Here is a 5,740-nt window from a genome sequence, read left to right on the forward strand (position 1 = left end):
AACGGCTACTTCCTTTGCTGGCCACTTGGCCTTATCTGATGCTACCGCCTTCTTCTTCTTCTCCCTGCCTTGGTTGATGACCGTGGACCTCCTGCTTCCTCCCCCTGCTGGCATATGACGACGACGGCCTCGCTATGGCCACCGTCCCGCCCGGCCCGTCCGCTTTCCTGCACGTAATCTCGCAATCGGTTCGGCATCCCGGCGTGGACCACTAACCGCACATCTGGCACGTCGACCCCTAACCCTAACGCGTTCGTGGCCACGATTAAATGACCTTGATCGATCCACGACCTCAATCGCTGCGTCTTGCCCGCTGCTGTGTCGACCTTGGAATGAAACACGCTGCACTCCAATAATCGCCCCAATCGTTCAACCCGGTCGATGGTGTTGGCGTAAACGATGACGCGACCTTGGCTGTTTCTGTGTAACCAATCCTGCACGATCTTGACCACGCGGCTGTCTTCCGCCTCTTGGTCTGCCCCAACCTCGCCGCTACCGGTCTGACTGGTATTCTGCTGCTGCTGCTGCTGCTGCTTCTTGTGGTGATCTCTGCGCTTGGCTGATCGAACAACCACTACCCCTATACCCGATATTCGGCCTCGTCGTTCGTGATCGGAATACCTTTACACGGCTGGCTGATAACCCCACGACCTCGAAAAACCTCCCAATCTCATCTGGTGGCAACGTGGCCGTCAAAAATACCTTTTGGACGCCCCATTCGTTTAACACCCGGCCCAACTCCATCAACTGCGGCCGGAATTGGCTGGTACTGTCCAAAATGGCGTGGCACTCATCCACAACGACACGATCCAACGCTTTCCGTGCCTGCAACCGGTTCACAAAATCGCCGAACCCTTTTGTCACTGCCGACTCGGGCGTGACGAACACGATTGGGGTGATCTGGTGCCCGCCGCGACTGTTCCAAACGTATGTCGCGATCTCGCCTTTGGCACAACGGCCGTGCAAATCATCTCGCAATGCTACCAACGGCACGATGACGATGGTTGTCCCTCCGTCGTCGCTGGAACAATACGCCGGTAACATGAACGACATGCTCTTGCCTTCTCCCGTGCCTGCGATCTGCACAATCGGGCTCTCTCCCCGCATGATGGCCCGGATCACCGTCTCTTGCTGGCCACGGAACGCGGCGTCTGGTCCTATCATCTCCCTCAACCGGGCGGCAATGTCGACCTGCTGTAATCGCCTGAAACGCTGCAACTGGTGGTACTCCCGCTCCGTCTCGAATGGCTCCCGCTTTCGGCGTATCGCTACGGCTAAACTATCGCCCTCGCGGAACTCCAAAAACCGATGCCACTGACGACTGACGGACCGAAACTTATCGCGCATCGTGGCCGTGCTGAATAACCCTTGCTGCAACTCTCGTGCGTATACCATGCCGGCCACGTGCGTTCCATGGCCGGCTTGTAAATCGATCGGGTTATCGTCCACACCGTCGTCGTCTTCTTCGACCCCATCTATCGTTGACTCCTTGAATGCCTTGTCCAAATATCGACGGGATATGGCGATGGCAATCTGCCGCCACGAACTAATGTTCAATATGGTGCCCAATAATCGTTTGCTGTCTCGTTGGATGATGCGGCGGACGCGGTCTGGCGTCCAATTGCGCTCCTGTACCCAACTGTCGAACCTCGCACTGGAACCGGGCTCATCGGTACCATCCTCATCACCACGATCATCGCCGCCGCCGCCAATGCCATCCTGGCTGCCCTGGCTCTCCATTTCGGCCTGTCTCCTCTCCCTCTGCTCCGTCTCGCTGACTTCGTCCCTGCGAACCACCTCGTCTGGCCATAAATATGGGCTGCGTATGCCGGCATCTTTGACGACGCCCTGTACCTGCTGCCACCACGGCAACACTAACCACAAATACCACACCAATAACTCGCCCACCTCGCGTGGCAAATATCGGTGGATGACCTTGGCCTGCCCCGTGGCCCGGAACGACTTGTGGTACGACGTGACGAAACACATCAACCCGTCGTGCGCGAATATGTTGCGTACGCCGCCGTTCATGGTATTCTTATATCGAATGCCTAAAATCTCGGTGGATCGCGCCGGCTGGCCACCTACCATATGCATCAATAAAAACATCTTTTCCATGAACTCGTCGAATGTCTTCCCATATGACTGCACCGCTCTGGCCTGGAACGGCTTCCCGTCCTCCCTTCCGTGGTCGAACCAACTCTTACGCCGCCCTTGCGTCTTGATGATCTGTCGCGCATTCCAACTCTTGCCGGCTGCCAACCACGTGTGGTTACGGTCGTCATCAAAAATGAATATCCCACCTTGTCTTCGCTATGGTCGTCTTCCATCGACGACCACGGGATCCGCGGCAACTGGCTGATGTCGTCCACCATCGTCAACGTCGCCAACAACTCTCGGGCTTCCCTCTTCAACGCATGCAACATCTCTGTCAACTCGCCCATGCGGAACTGCACCCGCCGGTGCTTGATGCGGTCCCCAACCCAATCGATGGTCCCGCCGGCCGGCGTGTTGAACCGGATGTGCATCCCGTACGTGCGTGCTTCGTAAATCCAATCCATCGGCGTTGCCTCGGCGTGGGGATCCTTGGGCGTGACCGTCATGAACCGCTGCACTTTCCCACGCACGATGCGGAATATGCTGGTGGCCTCCTCTTCTGCCTCCTCTTCCGCCTCATCTTCCGCCTCCTTTCGGGCATGCTGCTCTTCCCACGTCTGATTTCCCTCCTCCGCCGCCGCCGCACCATCCACTCGTCCATCTTATCCTGCTTCAAACGCATCACCTCGGCCTGCCTCTCCTGGTATGACTGGTACACGACCATGGCACGGGCGACCTTGATGACGGCGGAATATATGGGCGTATAATCCAACACATCCATCCAACCGCCGTCCTTTCGGATACCCATCACGGCTAAACCGCTGATGATGGCGCTGCGGTACTCCCCCGCGGTCAAACGGTGGTCCAACAACGCTATGACGACCTGCAATGTCAACCCGTCCACTCGGTCTCGTCCAATGGCTGTGCCTCCGGATCGTTAACGTGCGCCTCGACTAAATCCGCCAAATCATCCATGAAATCGCCTTGCCGCTTGGATAACCGAAACTTGGGCCTATCTGCATCTGGCATTTTCTCGGCACGGTATATGTAACACACCAACTTGGTCCACACGGCCGTGTAACGCGTCCACGTATCGTCCTCGACCCGGTTGTCGAACGGTCGCCGTGGCTTCTTGTCCACCTCTTTTCGCTGTACCTCGAACAATGCATGGCTTCCAACGTGGGTGGGCGTGGCTATGGTGCGTGCTCGGTCCATCACTCGCACCAAGCTGTCATGGATCAACTGCAACTCATGCTCCTGCTCGCCCACTGGGTCGACCAACCGCTGCATGGCTTCTGGATCGAACCCCTGCAAATGGGTGGCCCATCCGACGTGCTCTAACCACGCGTTGGCGTCTAACTTGGAATCGGCGGCCTTGATCCGTTCTTTGTCCTCCAAATGAAACCGGCGCTCCTGCTGGTCTAATGTTTGCATTAAATGGTCTGCAACGGCTGCCTCGTCCGGGTCCTGGCTGATCGGTGCACCGAACCCGACCTCGAACCAACGGCTGCCCGGCCCATTGCTGAAAAAACGTTGACACTGGACACCGCTACGCCACGGGACCTGCTGTGTCTCCATGGCTCGCTGCTGGACACTTCCGCCCCTGCCTCGGGGATTCGTCTATCCATGGTCACTGCGGTAATGGTTCTGCATGGCTCGTTCTGAACCGACCACGTATAAACAACCCTCCTCGCCGCAACCCAATTTGTCGCTCTGTGGTGGGTGGATAAATGGGATGGGGTCGGTTGTGGGTGGCGGCGTTGGCTATGTTGCCAACTCGGCCGGGGTCTGGATGACATCTGGGTCTGACTGGATCGCTTTTTGTGATCTCGTTCCTTTCTGCTACCCGGATGGACCTGTGATATTGCTTCATGTGCTGCTCAATATGCTTACCGATGTATGCATAATGGCATGTTTTGCAGATAATTAATGGAAACTCGGGCAACTTGATAAATGGCTCCATCTCGGCCACTGCTATTCTGAACTGCGATGTGTGTTAACGGGCATCCTTGATGAGTAATATGATCTAAATCTGGCTGGAACGAATGGCTCTTTCTCTCTTTGGATTTATATTATGCTATTATCTCTCATTGGTGGCTTACACTCACATATATCGTGCTGGCTTCGATGGTCTGACTGGCTGTGTGCTGATTGCTCTATCTGTTGTACGGGAATTGGTGGTGTGCAATGAATTGATGTTTATCTATTATGATATTTGTTGCTTTTCATTGTTTGTGGCTTGGTGCTTGAACTTGCTTCTGCGGTTGCGGGGGCGCTCCCGTTGACGTTTTTTATATATGGATTATTAATTAACCATTGCACTTCATTAGATATCTCGATGAAAAAAACCCTTCTATATAATAAACCTGCTTTAACTAATCTCTCTTGATTAACTACTGCTCTTCTTGACTTATACCTGCTCTGATACTCTCTCACCGGATGGTTGGCGGCTTTATGGCTGGACTTCTTGGCGGGTGAATGCCACGGGTTATCTTATGGCAATAATATAAATCACTTATTTAACCTAGCATTATATGACCCTTAACCTAACTGCCTTATTCCTCATATACTCTCTTGCATGTAGTCCTTTCTACCTTGGCTATGCTGACTAATAATTCTGGGAATCTGGGTTTGATCAAAAATGGAATCTTGCTGCACTCGGGTCAATACTTGGGTTAACTTTAACCTCGCCGCAACGCCGCAATATTGGATCTCTGATGCTGATAATTGAAATGCGATATGCCCTTAACGTAATGGATTGATGCATGTACTTGAAATCCATTTTTTATCTACTTTTTTAAAAAATGTCGACCTGTTTCCGTTGGGGGGCAATCGTATCAGGTCGACGATTTCACTAGCGCGGTTTTTTTTTTTTACTATGGGATTGCCATTGGAATCAGACCTGTATTCGCCATGCAGCTGGGTTAGACCTGTATTCGCCATGCAGCTGGGTTAGCTGGAATATCGCTGTTGTCCTGACTGGTATAGCGCCTTGCTACCCCTATAGCAGCTGCTGTAACTGCGACCTTGAAACAGCATCTGAATAGATCGAATATCTGTTGCTTTTTTGGTTCTCAGAGCGCCTTGCTACCCTGCAGTGGTTGCTGGAACGCAGTTGGCCATCTGGCTCTTAGAGCACCTTGCTACCCTGTAGCCGTTGCATTGCTGCGCTCCCGATAGCTGGGATATCGCTGTTGTCCTGGCTCTAAGAGCGCCTGGCTACCCTGTAGCTATTGCTACCCTATAGTGGTTGATGGAACGCAGTTGGCCATCTGGCTCTCAGAGCGCCTTGCTACCCTGTAGTGGTTGATGGAATGTAGTTGGCCATCTAGATCTCAGAGCACCTTGCTACCCTGTAGCCGTTGCTACCCTATAGTAGCTGCTGCGACTGCGACCTTGAAATAGCATCTAAATAGATTGAATATCTGTTGCTTTTTGGTTCTGAGAGCGCCTTGCTACCCTGTAGCGGTTACTACCCTATAGTGGTTGCTGGACTGCAATTAGCTATCTAGCTCTAAGAGCGCCTTGCTACCCTGTAGTGGTTGCTGGAACGCAGTTGGCCATCTGGCTCTTAGAGCACCTTGCTACCCTGTAGTGGTTGCTACCCTGTAGTAGTTGATGGAACGCAGTTGGCCATCTGACT

At 53.5% G+C, this 5,740-nt stretch overlaps 1 pseudogene across 1 annotated transcript, besides 1 other annotated feature; it reads right to left on the reverse strand.

The window, feature by feature from the left end:
* Positions 1-218: 218 nt before the first annotated feature.
* NCS57_01280800 lies at positions 219-3,675 on the reverse strand (annotated as a pseudogene). The gene is made up of 5 exons: positions 3,150-3,675; positions 2,713-3,018; positions 2,304-2,665; positions 703-2,229; positions 219-536 (listed from the first exon to the last, which is right to left on the reverse strand).
* Positions 219-3,675: a sequence feature.
* Positions 3,676-5,740: the final 2,065 nt, after the last annotated feature.

Source organism: Fusarium keratoplasticum, chromosome 11 (assembly GCF_025433545.1).
Source record: "Fusarium keratoplasticum isolate Fu6.1 chromosome 11, whole genome shotgun sequence".
In the NCBI taxonomy this organism is placed as follows: domain Eukaryota; kingdom Fungi; phylum Ascomycota; class Sordariomycetes; order Hypocreales; family Nectriaceae; genus Fusarium; species Fusarium keratoplasticum.